The sequence below is a fragment of the Ambystoma mexicanum genome, chromosome 6p, assembly GCF_040938575.1.
Source record: "Ambystoma mexicanum isolate Mex_15411 chromosome 6p, UKY_AmexF1_1, whole genome shotgun sequence".
NCBI lineage: Eukaryota > Metazoa > Chordata > Amphibia > Caudata > Ambystomatidae > Ambystoma > Ambystoma mexicanum.
Genome location: NC_090935.1, coordinates 364,471,075 through 364,490,274, shown reverse-complemented (window position 1 = coordinate 364,490,274; position 19,200 = coordinate 364,471,075).

Here is a 19,200-nt window from a genome sequence, read left to right as displayed (position 1 = left end):
GAAGTTCCATGTATGGTGTTGTTGTGAAGGCCCAGCTAGACTGGCTGGAGCCTTCCCAGTGACTGTATGTTGTGGGTACCTCTGTGGGTGGGACCTGGGTGAATGGAGTGTGTGACCAATATACACTCCTTGTTGTGGTTGTCTGGTTTCTGGCATGAGAGACAAAGACTGAGACAGCCCTGCCCGAAACTGGCCTGAATGCAGTGTGTAGTGTTGAATGGCTGGGTACTTGTCCCAATCCACATTTCTTGTTGTGAGTGTCTGGAAGGGAGGAGTGTGGCCTGAATGCACTGTGTGCCTGATTGGCTGATTGACTGCATGAATGCCCTGCAGTATGATTGGCTGCTGAGTGTGTGCCAGCAGCGTGGATGAGAGTGAGGATAGTATATATGGGGGACCTCTCACCACTGGAAAAGTGTTCAGTGTTCAGGAGGAACCATTGGTTCAGAAGGGACCTTGGTGCTCCTAAAGCAGCCAGGGAGCTGAGTCTCCACTCTACGAGTAACTGGAACTGCTGATCCTCGACGTCCAGCTGGAAGAAGAAGACTTGCTGTGGCATTTGCTTCGACCGATCTGAAGGCTGACGAGATCGTCGAGGGCTGACCCGAGAGAGGACCTGGTAAGGCGCCCTCTTCCCGAGGGACCATCGAGCACCGCTCCATCTTCGCCGAAGCGCCCTGGAAGGCAGGCCCTCGAAAGGCTGTCGACCCGAGACGGGACCGTTGAGGAGATCGAAGTGAAGCACACGGACATCGACGCCGTCGAAGTACATTGCCGTCGACCAGGGTTCGCAGGTTTGTGTAACCGCTGGAGGCCCGTCGAAGTTGTGTTGCCCAGCCGTGGGAACCACTTGACGTCGTGCCGCCGACGACCGGAGCCGTCCGCTCCTTTGCCTAAGAACATTCAATCGAAGGACTCTCTCGACCGCTTCGTCGACCGCTTATCCTGCCGGGGAAAGTCGAGGACGACCAACGCGCCGAGGAGTAACCTGCCGGTGGGTTTCCCGCCACCCAACGACCTCAAAGACTTGGACGATTCGACGCCCTTGCTGGGTTTCCGTCTCTACAATCTTTGCGGTCCAGAACTATTGTCATCGAGGTGCCCCGCACACCTCCGCCTTGCAGGACGCCGACGTCTCGACGCCGACGGGCACCGCTCGGACGAAGCTGCCGCCTCTTCGACATCGTTCTACCTCGTTCCTCGATGGACGTTCGACGCCCCGTGCCTCCCGCTTGAAAGGGAAGGCATTCAAGACGGGCCGTCGATTCCCCGTCGCCGAACCGCGAGTCCCTCGACGTTTTGTCGACGCCTTCGAGGAGCTCAACTCCACCAGGTACATTGGGTGGGTAAAAACATTATAGGAGAGAATAAGACTTACAGAGCAATATATGGACTGGGCTTGTGCTATTTCTTTCTTTACAGGTTGCCCAGGTGGGGGGATCTCCACACAGAACTGTGCCTAGTGGTAGGGGTCAGTATTCTGCCGATTGCTCAACCATCTTATTTTCTCTCCTTTCTCTATTGCTGGTTTCACTCTATTGGTCTGTGTGTCATTGTACTGTATTGTTCATGCACTTCAATGAGATCTAGGGTGGTACCACTTTAGGATTGTAAATATTTGTCATTGTAGATATTGCCGGAGTACAAAGTGAGTTATCATGATAAATGTACATAACCTTAACTTTTGATTATATAAAGACTGTGTTCTAACCAATACAGAGTGTGGATATTCCTTTGTGGGGGCTTGGGGATACACTGTACTTAAGAACCAGCCTGCATCACCTCCTGAGAAGCTAGGCCTTGATTGCTCGACCATTGCTACCGAATAGAGAATCTTGGCTGGGGTCTCCTGTGCCTCTCCTCCACCATATAGGGAGTGGGAGTACAGACACCCCCCACCGGTCGTTGAGATCCGTTCTCTCACACTGGTGGCAGCGGTGGGATGCTTATGGTTTTAAGAATCAGTGTATAACCGTGCCACTTACAAAGGATATTTGCCCTTTATTGAATTAAGGTTTAGTTGTGTACAAGGTAACTGCATTACAAACAATGGAGTCTATTGCGAATGGCAAATTAACTCGGATGAGCTTGGAGGCTCTCCAGAGTGCTTGTGAAGCTAGGGAGTTAGACTTTGTGGATAAGTCTAGGGCTGAGCTGATAGCTGCCCTGGTGGACTACCAGACTGATAGTGAAACTCTTGATGAGGGGGGGAATGCAACCAATGAGGACTCTGCCCCTGGGGTTTCTGCTGAATCTGTTTCTGGGAATGCTGCCATTCCTGCTGCCTCTGTTCCAAACTCCAGCAATTCCTTAGAGCTTGAGATATTAAGGATGAAATTGGCCTTTGAATACCGCAAGTTGGAAATAGATGCTGAGCTTAAGAAAGAGGAGTTGGCTCAACAAGTTGTACTCAAAAATAAGGACCTTGAACTCAAGAGCCAGGACACTGAATGTCAGAGGATCCAGCTAGAGAAAGCTAGAGTGGAGACTTCAGCTAGAACCAGTGAGAGTGTCAGGTCCCCAGCCACCAAGTTTATGAAAGATTTGGTTGGTGTATTTGTGGAGGGTTCGGATATCCTCCAATGGATTGAAGCGTTTGAAATGGCTTGTGAGATTCATGATGTGGATAAAAGAGATTGGGCGAAGTGTTTGTTAAGCAGAGTGCCTCAAACCGGGTATGACTGTATTCTGAAGCTGAGTGTGGAAGAAAGGGGTCAGTACGAGTGTATGAGGTCTGCTTTGATTGCCACGTTCGGCAAGACACCTACCCAATACCTTAGAAGGTTCAGGGATTTTAAGAAAAAGGAGAATATGTCTTGGGTTGACTGGGTGAGTGCTGCGCACATGAACATGATGGGGTGGATCGATGGATACAAGGTTAAGACTTTTGTTGAATTGTCCCACCTCTTGTTTTTTGAGCATTTCTCTGAAGCCTGTTCACCAGAGCTTCGTCAGTATGTGGCTGACCAGAACATTTTGGACCCCTTTAAGCTGGCTAGGTTGGCTGACAAGTGGGTCTCCCACCGGGTGTCCCCTAAGGACTCCAGTGGGAAGGACAAGGATAAGGAGAAGGGGGCCTCTCAGAAAGCTGAGGAGTCCCCCAAGCAGTCACAGTCGGGTAAACCAAAACCTTCCTCTCCTAAGACCCAAATATCTAGTGGGGATAAGTCATCTGGGGGTGGGAATAAGAGTAGTGGTCCACCTGCTGCAAAGCAGGCTCCCAGTGGTTCCAGTACCGTACCCCGCACTCCTGGCGCTTGTTGGGACTGTGGGGCTCTGGATCACAAAAGGGGTGACCCCAAGTGTAAAGGTAAGGCACTTGGAGTACAGGCTGTCAGCCTGACCTACCCTTACCCCGTGTCTGAGGTGGAGGCCACTGTCCTCCCCTCCTCTGCCGGTATCACATTTGGTGCTCCGGTGGAGATTTCCTTAGTGTCCCTTGGGGCCTGGGACCAGTACGCAGAAGTACTGGCGACTATCCCACAGAACACCCGTAGGTTTTTGAGAAGTGTCCTCTTGAATGGCCAGCCTTCTACTGGTTTGAGAGACACTGGGGCAAGCATGCCAGTGGTGGATAGGACCCTGCTCAGGCCAGAGGACTATGAAGGTGCTCCTCTGCAAACCACCAGGTTAGCTGGTGGGCCTCCCAAATTATCACCTGTAGCCTTAGTCACACTCATGATTGGCGACAAGACAGCGAAGCTTCCTGTCCTGGTTCAGGACAATGTCCCTGCTAACATTTTGTTAGGGAATGATCTAGTAGAGTTGGGGTTGATCTCGGATGGTCTTCCCATGACTGCTGCTGCCGTCACTAGATCACAGGTGACACCGGGTCTGGCTGTGGGTCAGATACCCGAGCCAAAGGCGAGGCCTAAGGCAAGAAGGAGGAAGACCAAGAAGGCCACCCCTGTGGAGGGAGCACCTTCTCTTCCTGCTGCACCCATTGGGATCCATGCTCCGGACAGGCTGGGTCCAATAGAGAACCCCAACTCAACTCCTTTGGGAGAAGAGGCAGAAGACTCTCCTGTGGGAGAGGTTCTTAACCCGGAGGATCATCCCGACCTTCAATGCTTGTTAGCTGAAGGGGGACCCTCCCGGGCAGACTTCTGTAAGGGACAGAGAGAGTGCCACTCTCTCGAGGGACTGAGGAAACAGGCCCTGGCCCAGGCACAAGGAGAGGTGCCTAGGAATTTCCGGATTTATTGGGAGGGTGAGCTCCTTGTTAGTGAGCCCACTAAGCCTGAACCTGGTGCCCGCAAGAGGTTGGTGGTACCCCAGGGTTACAGGCCCTTCCTACTGCAGTTGGCGCATGAGGTGCCCTTGGCTGGTCATCTTGGGACCAAGAAGACTAAGCAGAGGCTCTCTGCCCATTTCTACTGGCCACGGATGGGAGTAGAGGTGGAGTCCCACTGCAGGACCTGCCCAACTTGTCAGTTGTCTGGCAAGACTGGAGGCAGTGTCATTGCCCCACTGCAGCCATTGCCAGTGGTTGGCACCCCATTTGAGAGGGTGGGCATCGACATGGTCGGTCCCCTTGACCCTCCCACTTCAGGTGGACATCGGTTCATCCTGGTCTTGGTAGATCATGCCACCAGGTACCCTGAGGTGATACCCCTTCGGACGGTTACGGCCAAGGTGGTTGCCAGGGCTCTCCTGGGAATTTTCACCCGTGTTGGGTTCCCCAAGGCGGTTGTCTCTGACAGAGGATCCAACTTCATGTCGAGTTACATGAAAACCATGTGGAAAGAGTGCGGGGTAACCTACAAGTTCTCCACCTCTTACCACCCCCAGACCAATGGTCTGGTTGAGAGATTTAATAAAACTCTCAAGGGCATGCTAGGGGCTTTGGAAGAACCCCTAAGGAGGAAATGGGATCTCCTCCTGCCATGCCTGCTGTTTGCTTACAGGGAGGTACCTCAAGAGGGTGTTGGTTTCAGCCCCTTTGAGTTACTCTTTGGACATCCCGTAAGGGGGCCCCTCGCCTTGATCAGAGAAGGCTTGGAAGCCACCCCTCCGGGTCCCGCCAAGCAAGTGGGGGACTATGTGTTAGGCCTCAGACGGAGGATGACACAGATGATGGGTCAGGCAACAGCAAATCTCAAGGCCAGCCAGGAATTGAATAAGTACTGGCATGACCTTAAAGCCTCGCAAGTGGATTGGACTCCGGGACAGGAAATCCTTGTGATGGAGCCTACCAAGCCTAGGGCTTTGGCAGACAAGTGGACTGGACCCTTCAGGATCATCTCCAAGATGGGCGAAGTCAATTATCTGGTTGACATGGGAACCCCTGGGGTAGCCCCTCAGCTATTCCATGTCAACAGGCTCAAGCCTTTCCACAGGCGAGCGGAAGTCTCATGTCTCTTGCTAGCTTCTGGGCAAGAAGAGGATGAGAGTGAGCCCCTTCCTGATTTGCTGCATAGCAACCCTCAGGATGGCTCAGTGGAGGGAGTACAACTCTCTCCAGATTTGACAACAGAGCAACAGAGGGCCTGTAGGGCTTTGCTCCAACAGTACGCCTCTCTGTTTTCACTGAAGCCAGGCCTTACACCGTGGTGTAAGCACGAAATTGACACTGGTGACAGTGTGCCTGTCAAAAGCAGGTGCTACCGTTTGTCAGATACCGTCAAGAACCACATCCAGGCTGAGGTCGCCAAGATGTTGGATCTGGGGGTTATTGAACCCTCAACCAGTCCCTGGTCCAGTCCAGTGGTCCTTGTCCCCAAGGCAAGTTCCCAGGCGGGCACCAAGGATTGGAGGTTCTGTGTGGACTACCGAGGAGTCAATGCCGTCACCAAGACTGACACACACCCATTGCCCAGGGCTGATGAGCTCGTGGACACCATCGGTGCTGCCAAGTTTGTGAGCACCTTTGACCTCACTTCAGGCTATTGGCAGATAGCTCTGACGGACCATGCCAAGGAAAAGACGGCCTTCTCAACACCTGAGGGACTCTACCAGTTTAGGGTCATGCCTTTTGGGTTGAAGAATGCCCCTGCCACCTTCCAGAGATTGGTCAATCATGCGCTCAGTGGGCTGGAAGCCTTTTGTGTGGCTTACTTAGACGACATTGCCATCTACAGTTCCACCTGGGAAGAGCATTTGACACATCTGGATAGGGTGTTGCAGGCCTTAAAAAGGGCTAACCTCACTATCAAGGCCACCAAGTGCCAGATAGCTCAGGGGAAAGTTACCTATCTTGGTCATGAGGTAGGAGGGGGTCAAATCCAGCCTCTCGCCAGTAAAGTACAGGATGTACAGAACTGAGAGACTCCCACTACTCAAACCCAGGTGAGGGCCTTTTTGGGTCTCACTGGGTACTATCGCAATTTCATGGCAGACTATGGGACCATAGCTGCACCCCTGACAGCTCTAACGTCACCCAAACAGCCTAGGAAGGTTACTTGGACCGAAGACTGTCAGAGGGCCTTTGATGGCTTGAAAGAAAGTCTGTGTAGGGCACCTGTGTTGAGTGCGCCTGACTACAGCCGACCCTTTATCGTCCAGACGGATGCCTGCGACACCGGAATTGGAGCTGTCTTGTCCCAGTTAGATGACAAAGGGAGAGAACACCCTATCATATTCATCAGTAGACAACTCAAGGGTAGAGAACTTAGGTGGGCTACTGTTGAAAAGGAGTGTTTTAGTATAGTTTGGAGCCTTAGGCGTTTTAGGCCCTACCTTAACCGCTGGAGGCCCGTCGAAGTTGTGTTGCCCAGCCATGGGAACCACTTGACGTCGTGCCGCCGACGACCGGAGCCGTCCGCTCCTTTGCCTAAGAACATTCAATCGAAGGACTCTCTCGACCGCTTCGTCGACCGCTTATCCTGCCGGGGAAAGTCGAGGACGACCAACGCGCCGAGGAGTAACCTGCCGGTGGGTTTCCCGCCACCCAACGACCTCAAAGACTTGGACGATTCGACGCCCTTGCTGGGTTTCTGTCTCTACAATCTTTGCGGTCCAGAACTATTGTCATCGAGGTGCCCCGCACACCTCCGCCTTGCAGGACGCCGACGTCTCTACGCCGACGAGCACCGCTCGGACGAAGCTGCCGCCTCTTCGACATCGTTCTACCTCGTTCGTCGACGGACGTTCGACGCCCCGTGCCTCCCGCTTGAAAGGGAAGGCATTCAAGAAGGGCCGTCGATTCCCTGTCGCCGAACCGCGAGTCCCTCGACGTTTTGTCGACGCCTTCGAGGAGCTCAACTCCACCAGGTACATTGGGGGCGTAAAAACATTATAGGAGAGAATAAGACTTACAGAGCAATATATGGACTGGGCTTGTGCTATTTCTTTCTTTACAGGTTGCCCAGGTGGGGGGATCTCCACACAGAACTGTGCCTAGTGGTAGGGGTCAGTATTCTGCCGATTGCTCAACCATCTTATTTTCTCTCCTTTCTCTATTGCTGGTTTCACTCTATTGGTCTGTGTGTCATTGTACTGTATTGTTCATGCACTTCAATGAGATCTAGGGTGGTACCACTTTAGGATTGTAAATATTTGTCATTGTAGATATTGCCGGAGTACAAAGTGAGTTATCATGATAAATGTACATAACCTTAACTTTTGATTATATAAAGACTGTGTTCTAACCAATACAGAGTGTGGATATTCCTTTGTGGGGGCTTGGGGATACACTGTACTTAAGAACCAGCCTGCATCACCTCCTGAGAAGCTAGGCCTTGATTGCTCGACCATTGCTACCGAATAGAGAATCTTGGCTGGGGTCTCCTGTGCCTCTCCTCCACCATATAGGGAGTGGGAGTACAGACACCCCCCACCGGTCGTTGAGATCCGTTCTCTCACAAGACTGGAACATGACAAGAGGTTCCAACTTACCTCTATGGGTTAGTGATAGACCCTCTAGCTGCTGAAATTCCGCCTGACAAGCAATTCTCTGGTATTTCTTTGGTGAGGAGCATAAGATGTTGTTATGTGCAGATGATATTCTTTATAGACCACCCTTCCAGTGACAAGTGACCTTTTATCAGAATTAGGCCCTTCTGTGAGTTACAAAACAAATTACGATAAATCAGAAGTGTTGCCGATAAGATTATATATTCTATGGAATCCCAGCGGGTTAACTTAAAATTACTGTTACACTCTATTTGATGCCTAGGAATCCAGCCGGCCACTGACTTTGAAACAGTAAACTCTACCAATTACCCACCTGATTATTTAAAAAATGAAAGCCTATCTGAGCAGGTGGAACGCATTTCCCTTATCTTTGGCCAGGAAGAGAAGTGCTATAAAAGATGAAGGGCCTCATTCCGAGATGGGCGGTAAGGGATACCGGGCACCGGTAAGGAGACCGGTGCCGGTAATCCCTTACCGCCAAATTCCGAGGTCCCTTAGCGGGAACTGCAAGGGACGTGTGGTCAGACCACACGTCCCTTACGGGTCCCGTTAGGGGACCAGGCCGCTAATTACGGGCCTGATTTTAGCAGGCCCGTAATTAGTGCCTTCCCCATTCCCATTGAGCCCTATGGGGCCTCAAATGGGAATGAGGAATGGCTGGGTGAATGAGGACTTACCGGGACCGCACAGTTCGGAATGTCCCGGTAAATCCTCATTCCCCCAGACCGGACACGGACCCGGGTTTGGAGGCAGCCATGGTGCAAATTGCGCCATGGCTACCTCCAAACTCGGAATGAGGCCCGAAGTCTCTGTCCAAACAAACATTTGGCCCAAATCTTACCCATGCGCCTTGCTGCATCAACGAATGATATGGCATCATCAGAAAGCACACCTTAATGTAACCCCTGGCCCAAATGGGGCCCTTTCAGCTAGGGGGTTGTTGGTATATAGATGGGGAGTATACTAGGCAGGCGGGACATGGGTAGAGCCTAACAACAGACACACCCGTTTGGCCTGGAAAGGGCCAGGAGGAAAATGCAATGCCACGGAGGAAATTCACATAGGGCTGCAAAGCCCTGAGGCTTTGAATTAACAAAGAGAACTGCCACGGAGGAACGAATAGGGTTCATCAATTAATGAGGCCACCATGGAGGATAAATCAATGGAACTGAGTCAACAAGGCCTCTGGGGGGGGCTACTTTGTTATCCCGTGGCAGCCAACCACGGCTGAGCGTGGCAGTTAAAAAATGAATAAAGGCACACAGGATGGTCTCCAGGAATAAGGTTCTGTACTTTTGGGGGCTGGTTATGTTAAATCTGACTGACTGGTGGGGAATTGACAATTGAGGGCAGACTGCAGCTGCCAAAGGTAATGAGGAACTTACAAATAAATGTGCATTAAGAAAGAAGGGGAAGATGGGGATTAAGGGGATGAAGCCCAGAGATGGTGGGAGCAGGAACTTACTCAACGTCCATGCAGAGTGCGGTTTATTTTTGAAGGGTATCCACCAGAATGCAACCACAAACCCAGACTGTGAATGTGAAATGGGGCCAGCACTGAATGGAAGCCAGTTTACCTGTTTAATAGGTTTACATGTTTTTTTAATATAAAATCCTATATGGGTTACAGAACTCCTACTCCGGTGTACTGTGCCTCATTTAATATCAGGAACCCTATCTGAAGGAATTGTTATGGAACAGTAGACTCCATGCCCGTCAAGGCTCACACTTGGTGTCTTTAGGGGTGCAAGTATGGGATAGGGCGTTCACACAGATTGGGTTTACTGACCCGTTATCAGCACAGATCCCCTTGGTCTCGGTGGTACCGATCACTACACAAGCGCGATTGGGGATACGAGCGAGTTGGGAACCCAATGGTGTTGCCACGATAGGTGACCTACTGCATGATACCACCTTCATGCCCTTTAGCGAGTTAGTTGAACACACAGGCTTGCACAGTGGGCAATATCTGCTACACTGCACCATCAAGAGGGAGACCATTTGCAGATGGTGCGCATATTGCGAATTCATGGAAAAGCACTCAATTGTAGACATCCTGTATGACATCTCGAGGGGAGACATACCATATCCAGGATATATGACTTACTTCCGACCAGTGGACCCCCCACAATATTAGCGGTAAAACGCAAGTGAGAGGAAGACCTCAGCACTCCTTTGTTAGATACACACTGGATGGAGATTCTGGGATACCACAAGAGAGTTTCCCAGAATGCCAGATTGCAGCTGATACCGCTTTTTGTAACACACAGGGCATATATGACCCCCTTGAGAATTTCACGATTCTGGATGCTGGTATGCTACATATGTTCTGGGCTGCCCCACAATGAGGATATACTGGCAAGACGTAGCGGCTAGAATGAACAGGGGAGGGCTGGTGTTGGATATGCTTCCCCATGGGGCATGTTTGCCAGGTTGATTCTCACGCCCCAAACGCGCAAAGTACATGCATAAGATAAAAGATTTGGCGTACATTTTAGCCAAAAGCACAATTGAGGACTGGTGGCGTGATCTGAAAAAGTGGGCGTAGGCCGAGACAGTGGCTTGGAGGGGGGCAGCACACTTGGGCCTATGAGACGCCAGTGAAGATGTCATGGCATGGGACGTCCTGATACAAAGGGCCTCATTACACGGAAGGCGGTAATGGTTAACGGTCACCGTTAATGGTAACGGTGACTGTTAACCATTACCGCCTTACTACGAGGTCCCTTAGCGGGTTGGTGCTTTAACGCCTGCTTTTTGCAGGCGTTAAAAACCAACCCGCTAAGGGCCCTTGGTGCTAATTACGACACCTCAAAAAATTGCGGTGCCGTAATTAGAACCTTCCCCATTCCCATTATGCCCTATGGGGCAAAAATGGGAATGGGGAAGGGCAGTGGTGGAAGGGGGAATTACCGCCCCGCCAACCTTGGAATAGGGCGGTAATTCCCCTTTCCACCAAGGCGGTGACGGTATTTTACCGGCATGGACCAAGGTGCTAAAAGCACCTTGGTCCTCCGCCTTCCGTGTAATGAGGCCCAAAGTCTGTATGTTCCGGTAGCCACAGACTGGGACAGGGTGAACACCCCCCACATGGATACCATAGATACTGTAGGCAATCCGTGCTCAGCGGAACGACGTTAATATAGGTTACGGGCTAGTCCTTAAGGCAACATGGGGCAGGGAATCGGGGTGGGAAGGGAGGGACAGTTGGTGAAAGAGGTTTATGGAGAGTTAATGCCTGGTTATTGTTGATAATGTGCAAGATTGTAATATGGAACGGTTATTATGCGTATAATTGAAAATCAATCAAACCTGATTTAAAAAAAATATATATATATATCAGGAATCCAAGCTCGTGGCACATCTCCTGTACTAGCACCTGCAAATCACAGGTTGCTCAGCGCCTCACCGGATCAGCTGGTCTGGGGTGCTGGGGTGGTTCCAGTGTGGCTCATTACTGGATCGGGGTAAGTTTACAGGGTGCTCTAAAAACCAGGGGCTACATTGATATAAATTCATTGCAGGCCAAAAAGAATAGTGGTGGGGGGGAGTGGGTCTGGCGTTGTCAGGTCGGGATTATAATTTTGAGCAGCACTGATGTGTTTCAATAGCAGATGGAAATCCAATAGTGAAAACCCGAGGAGCCGAAAAAATGATTGAACTGTCTCTGCCTGTTAACGTCATGGAAAATTCTGGCACTGCCTCCACGAAAATACCCGAAATCGATTTGACTGGTCTCCAAAGAGGCGGAAGAGGTTTACTCATTCTGGGAAAGGTTGTCCTCAGTGTGCTATCATTTTAAAAAATAGGGAAGTACAACTCAAAATAATGAATCGTATCTATAAGCTGCCTCTAAATGGTGGGTCTTTTGCAATCTCCAAACAGTTGTAGGAGAGGCAGTGTGACAGGGACATGGGACACGTTGGTCAGTCACCAAGTTGAACACAGTTCAAGGCTGCGTGGGGTATCGGACTCCTACGCGAATGTTATTTGGTAAAGATTGGATCCGTGTGCTGAGGTGGAAATTAAAACAAAACGTCTTCCTGTTATGTTGTTTTTGCCTGCAGGCCTACAAACGTTGAATGCAAATCTAAAAACACACCGAGTGTGCAAGCTCTGGAAATACTTCTGTCAGAACTAAGTGTCTTTGAAGGAAATCGTTTTTGAAAAGAAACGTCGACCAGATATCGCTGGCAGGCTATGGACGAAATGCGATGATATATGACATCATCACTGTCCGTAAACTCGACCTCCTAGCCATCACGGAAACATAGTCCACTCCTCCAGACCAACGAGAATACCCTACGCCAACTGGCTGGTAGTACCCAAAGTGAAAGGTGCCAGAGGGGGTGATGTAAGCTCCCCCATCATTGCTGCAAGGCAATAGAACACCTTGCTGCTCTCCCTGAGAACAGAACCCTTGCACCTCGCTTTTCATGTACTCTTGTAAACACCTTGGCTATTTAGGTAAACCTGTACATGAAAAGCACACACCGTTATGCACTGCTACCATGCCAGGCCAATACGCAATCATGACGTGCTAGCTCTATGTAATGCTAATGGCTCATGATGCAATCACATTATGTAAGTCCCCTGTAACCAAATCGTCTTCCATGTAACACACTATGTAACGCAAAAGGCAATACCTCTGTAAGTAAGCCACTCTCCATGTAACAGTGCTGCAATGCCTCTGGACGGTTTGTGCGCTTTATAAATGCAAAAAATAAATAAATACTGTCTGCAAGAAGATTTCGCCCAATTTGGTTTCAGTTGGAATCCAATTTCAATTAACTATTTGGGTATTTCAATTGCCCCCTCCTTTAACCAAACAGTCAAGATAAATTTACAAACGATGCAATCAAATTTAAATTAATCAATAACAACCTGGTCCACTGTATACCTAACGTGGTGGGACAGATTAGAGTTCATCAAGATGATGCTTTCACTTGTCATTTTATACTACTTACAAATGCTCCATATTGCGCTAGTAGGCTCTTTTTTTAAAGCTATTCACAGGATAGTCATTCATTTCCTTTGGGGTCCTAACAAAAGGAAAAGGATTGCGTGCAATAAGCTTAGACACTCATGCAATGGTGGAGGGGTTGAATTCCCAAACTTTAGGAATTACCACAAAGCTTTTGTTCTTAAATTAGCCAAGGATTGGTTTCACCCGGATCAGACACAAAACCCCCCCTCGTGGCTGGTGGTTGAAAAGTCACTCGTTTCTCCCTGTATGTCTCACTAGCTCGTATTTAAAGGATTTTTTATTTCAGCAAACTAATAAGCCTGCCATGGCCTTCTCTTAATAAGCCTGCCATAGCCTTCTCTTAATAAGCCTGCCATAGCCTTCTCTCATTTTATCTGGTGCAACAAAAATGTAACTATAAATAATAGACCCATTTTAAGTTAAACATGTAGAGGTCTTAAATGTTTTGATCAAATACTAACGTGTGGCCACATTCTTACAGTAGATGAATTTAGAATCACATTCTCCTTTCCTAGCTGCCCTCTCAATCAATATTCCAGTCTAATTAATGCTTGTCTTGATGCTAGCAGTAGTAATGAATCAAGTGTATTGGCTGCTGATCCCAACAGGCTTCATCTCATGGAAACTCCTCAAACTGTTAAGGCCTCCTGCCTGTATAAAATTTATGGAGGAGAAATAACTCCTGACAATAAGTGGACATCTGAACTACAACGGGAAGACTATTGTGGTACACAATTTTATGATTAATCGTGGTCTAACATTTGGACGTATGTATCTGCCTCTGCAAACCTAACTCAAGCATTATTTTTCTTCACCCATAGAGCTTTCACTATGCCCACACACCCCTTTATATCTAAGATAAATAATAATGATCTTTGCTGGTCCTGTAAATCGGCTACTGGATCCTTTAGTCAATGTTTTTGTAATGTACTCTTGTAAACACCTTTTGGAACCAAGTTTGGAATTTCCTTGAACGTATCTTTAGAGTTTCCATTACATTAAGTTCAACCAATATTTTATTGGGAAGTTTAGAAATTAATGATGGGAAAATTGACCCACCCTTGATTATTTTTGACCTGTTCATACTTCTTGCTATTTGCTTAATCACGCCGAATTGGAAGGATTTTACAAACATTTCTATCAAAGGAATGGCGTAATAATATATGCGATATTCATAGAATCGAGAAATGTAATGCCAATTCACCTTCGCTTCTCCTTAAACATGATAAGAAATGGAAACATTTTGTTAACTATTTAAATGTGTGAATCATTAATCCAGTTATATATTGTATTAGTAACAGCATATATGTAATTCAGTGTGAATATGCGTTACCTTTACTGCTTCACTAAATGATATTATGATTTCTTTTTTCTCTTCCTCTTTTCTTTATCATCGGATACCAATCTCAATTGACTTTCCTTCTTTATTAATTAATTATTATTGCTGTTCTACAATGTTATTGAGAATTTTGATTTCTACAATGTTATTGAGATTGTTGCTCTACCTTCTGTCATGTATATTCCAAAAATAATAAATCCTGTAAACTTTAAAAAAAATTATATTGGTACTGGGGTGGAGCTCAGTATAAAAAAAGCGTGACTAACACTGTAGCCCCATCCAACCTGCCACCTTCAGGTTTTGGAGCCTCGGCGGAAACAGATAACTTACAACTGTTTGTGGAAGTGATGGGAAAGTTTGATCATTTCATGCCAGTTTCCTGGGGGCTTTCTGGGCGTATAACTGGCCATTTTGTTGGTAAAAATGTGGCTGTCGCTAGCCTTCTCTTGTGAATTTAACCGGCAAAGCATTCTGTGGTCACCAGGTAATTTTCATTTGGCTGCTGGATTGCTATAGGGTTAGTGGGTTTGGAGCATGCTGAACTACCTCAAAGAGTTTCTTTGGATGATTTCTTGAGGTGTCTATTTGTGATTAAAGGAAAGATGTGTATGTCAGGCATATATTTCATTTAATCAATTTCCTAAATGCTGATTGGGAGATTAGATGGGCTTGTGTTGGGGTTCAGTGGCATCTTCTTGCTGCAGCTTGCGGTGCCTTGCGTTACGTTTAGTTCTGCTGATAATCAGGCAGTGCATTGTTTGGCCCTCTTCTTCTTAAGGGTGAGTGGCACCATCTCTCACGTCCCACCCCCTTTTTGCCAGACAGAGTGTGTAAAACTGCAGAGACCAAAAGAGATGGGGCCATTGTGGTTGCAGTAGGTATGAAAATGACCAGCTAAATGTGGGGGAGGTTAACATTTCCTGGCTCGGTGCCTCCACACTGCCCACAAAATAGTCAATGGTGACTGAGATCATTAACTAAGATAGTCTGATGTAGGCGTTCGAGAGACCTCCTACATTAAATGTCTCTGTAAACATTCACTTATTGTGTCACTGTCTGCTATCCAGGAGAGGACGCGCTGCGGGTGCTGCTAGTCCACGAATCAGAAGCTTCTGTTCACTCACACTAGAGCATAGCCAACAATTCAATTGCTTCCCCCAGCCCCATCACATAAGCGTTACTTCCTATTTGCCAGATAAATGCTTGTCACAAATAGTGGGAGGATTTCTAGGCAGACCTAAGCCATGCCATCAGTGTGAGGGGCCAGCTGATGTCCCAGTAACTGACTAACGGTCTGGCAGTCCGTAGGGGGCCCTGCTACCATCGCAAAAGTGGACCAGGTTTGTCCCTGAAAGAGTTGGGGCTCCAGATTCAAGTTACTCTGCACCAGATTGTGTCATTAAAATCGATGGTGCTTGAGCCGCAAAGCCAGTGCTAAGTGTAGTTGGGTTAGTACCTACTCCAACAATAGTAAAACTCAGAGGCTGGTCCATACCAGTAGCTACCTCCCTACTATATGACTCATTCTCCTCCCACTTACCACTGCTTACTTTCACCCCTAAGTCGCAGCATCCTCAACAATGGGCCAACCCATTCCTATGCTCTCTCCGCACAGACATATGTCAGCTGCTGCACAAACTGAGGTGTACCCAATTGCATGAGGACCTGCAAATCTACCTCTCTGCCCTGAACTCTTTCACGTCCACTCTTGATAGAGCAAAATGGAAATTCTACCTAACCCACATTGACTCTCACACCTTCTCTACTTTCATATCCAAAATTGGAACAACCGCTCACCTCAACCTCCTAAATATTAGGAAAATCAGGCACCTTCTTCCTTTCAACACCACATGCATCTCTTAACCATTCTTGTCTTCTCTAAACTGGAATGCTGTGCCAGTCTCCTCTTTGGTCTCCCCAACTATGCTTTCTGTCCTCTCGACAAGATCATTAACCTCGCTAACAGAACTCTCTTTGAACTCCCTCACTTCACACCTACCTCCTAGTACTGTCACCAGGCTGGAGGGCTGACAATGCAAAACAAGACCAGATTTAAATGTCTTCTTCTGGTTCTGAAATCTATCCATGCCAAGGCACCACTGTATCTATCCTCCTCAATTCAACTCCACAAGCCTTCTTGTAATCTCTGCTCTGCCTCCTGGACTACCCTTCTATCTCCTCGCCCTCCCTGTGCTTCCTCTCGCTTCCACTCTTTCTCTCTTCTTGCTCCACTTGCATGGAATTCTCTTCCTCCGGACATCCGAGAAACAGTCCACACAGATTTGTACAAAACAAAACCTAAAGCCTACCTCCTCTCCTCTGAGTAACCCTCTTAGCCTACCTCGTAGGCCTGCTAGCTAAAATGTTTCTCTCACCTCTAATCTGCCTCTACTCTAGCACTTCACCCATCATGGTCACATCCCATGCACAGCTGGCCGTATTGCCTCCCTGCACTTAAACATTTCCAATGTTGGTTGTCCTTAATCTATGTATGTCTACTTATGTATTGTCCCCGGTGATGGTTCCATTTACTCCCCTCCACAACCTGGTCAGAATGTCCCTCAAACTCACCACATTGTAAAAAGCTCACTGCTTTCCATCAAATCTGATTTCTTACCTATTGTACGTTATTTTGTGTTCAAAAGAGCATTATTCCTCCTGTTTATAAATAAATAAATTAAATAAATACTAATGAAGTTCTGGGAACTAGGAGATAAGGGATGCCCCAGCAATCGTATAATTAAGGAAAAGTGTACTCCCAAATCTTCTTTTATGTCTTTTGGGGATCTTGTAGCTATGTTGACATATTAAAAGGCAGGCTGTTTAGCTCACTGTTTGGCCTACAGGGCACATTGCCAGTACCTGAAAGAGGTCATTCCAGTGGCAATCTCAGCTGTATCATCTTCTCAAGGCTAAGGATAACAGGTCCATGCCAAAGGCCTAGCCAGATTGGCCGGTTTGCTGTATAAGTGCATCGTTCAGATAGGAGTTCTGACCAATGCTGACCAATGCTACTGGCCCAATGTGGTTTAAAAGGAAGTATTTGCCACATCTTTTCCCAATAAGTGGGCCCCAGATAACACTCAGTTTGTGCCAACTCAAGATAGTAGATAGTAGAAGGTGGCCCGATTATTTGTCCCAGCGATATCTTTTTGAGCATTTGCTCATTTTCTCTGGGTGCTCTTAATTCTATTTCCATTCTTGCATCTATGCATTTGCAGTTCTTTAGAAAGATGATACAGAAACGTTTACACAAGTAATACAAAATACTATGCATAAAAGTGTAGATGGGTAACTTTCAGGGCTTATACTCCAACAGAGGGTAGTGAGTGATATCTGATAGACATGGAGAGCATAGTGTAGCTGTACTCCACCAGAGGGTACCGAGATACAGCTGATCGAAAAGGAGAGAATAGTGGGGCTATACTCCACCCAAGGGTACTGATATACATCTAATAGAAAAGGTGAGCATAGCATGGCTATACTCCACCACAGGGTACTGAGATACATCTGATTGAAAAGGAGAGCATAGTTGGGCTATGCTCCACCAGAGGGTACCGAGATACAGCTTATAGACGAGGAGAGGAGAGGGGAACTATACTCCACCGGAGGGCACCAAGATACATTGGATAGATAAGGAGAGCATAGCAGGGCTATACTCCACCAGAGGGTAGCGAGTGACATCTGATAGAAAAGAGCATAGCGGGGTGACACTCCACCAGAGGGTACCAAGATACATCTGATAGACAAGGAGAGTAAAGCGGGCATAGAGGTTCTATACTCAACCAGTGGGTGCAGAGGGACATCTGATAGACATGGAGAGCATAGCAGAGCTATACTTTACCAGAGGGGACAGAGTGACATCTGATAGACAAGCATAGCATAGTGGGGCTATACACCACCAGAGAGTGCAGAGTGACATCTGATAAACAAGGAGAGCATAGCGGGTGTATACTCCACCAGAGGATGCAGAGTGACATCTGATAGACAAGGTGAGTATAGTGGTCTATACCCCACTAGAGGGAACAGAGATACACCTGATAGACAAGGAGAGCATAATGGGGCTATACTCCATCAAAGGGTACCGAAATACATCTGAAAGACAAGGAGAGCATTGTGGGGCTATATTCCACCAGAGGGTATTGAAATACATCTGATAGACAAGGAGAGCATAGCGGGGCTATACTCCACCAGAGGGTAGAGAGATACATCTGATAGACAAGTAGAGCATAGCGGGGCAATACTCCACCAGAGGGTACCGAGATACATCTTATAGACAAGGAGAGCATAGCGCAGCTAAACTGCACAAGAGGGTGCAGAGTGACATCTGATAGACAAGGAGAGCATAGCAGGGCTATACTTCACTAGAGGGTACCAAGGTACATCTGATAGATAAGGAGAGAATTGCAGAGCTATATTCCCCCAGAGGGTGCAGAGTGACACCTGATATACAAGGAGAGGAGAAGGGGTCTAGCCTCCACAGAGGGTACTGAGACACATCTAATAGACTAGGAGAGCATAGTGGGGCTATACACCACCAGAGGATACCGAGATACATCTGGTAGACAAGGAGAGCATAGACGATCTATACGCTACTGGAGGGTAGCGAGATACATCTGATAGACAAGGAGATCACAGTGAGTCTATACTCCACCAGAGCGTGCAGAGTGACATCTGATAGACAAGGATAGCATAGCAGGGCTATATTCCACTAGCGGGCGCAGAGTGACATCTGATAGACAAGGAGAGCATAGCAGGTCTATACTCCAACGGAGGATACAGAGATACATCTGATGGACCAGGAGAGCATAGCGGGGCTATGCTCCACCAGAGGGCGCAGAGTGAAATTTGATAGACAAGGAGAGCATAGCGGGGCTATACTCCACTGAAGGGTAACAGAGGGTGCAGGGGGACATCTGATAGACAAGGAGAGCATAGCAGGACTATGCTCCACCAGAGGGTGCATAGTGACATCTGATAGACAAGGAGAGCATAGCAGGTCTATACTCCAACGGAGGAT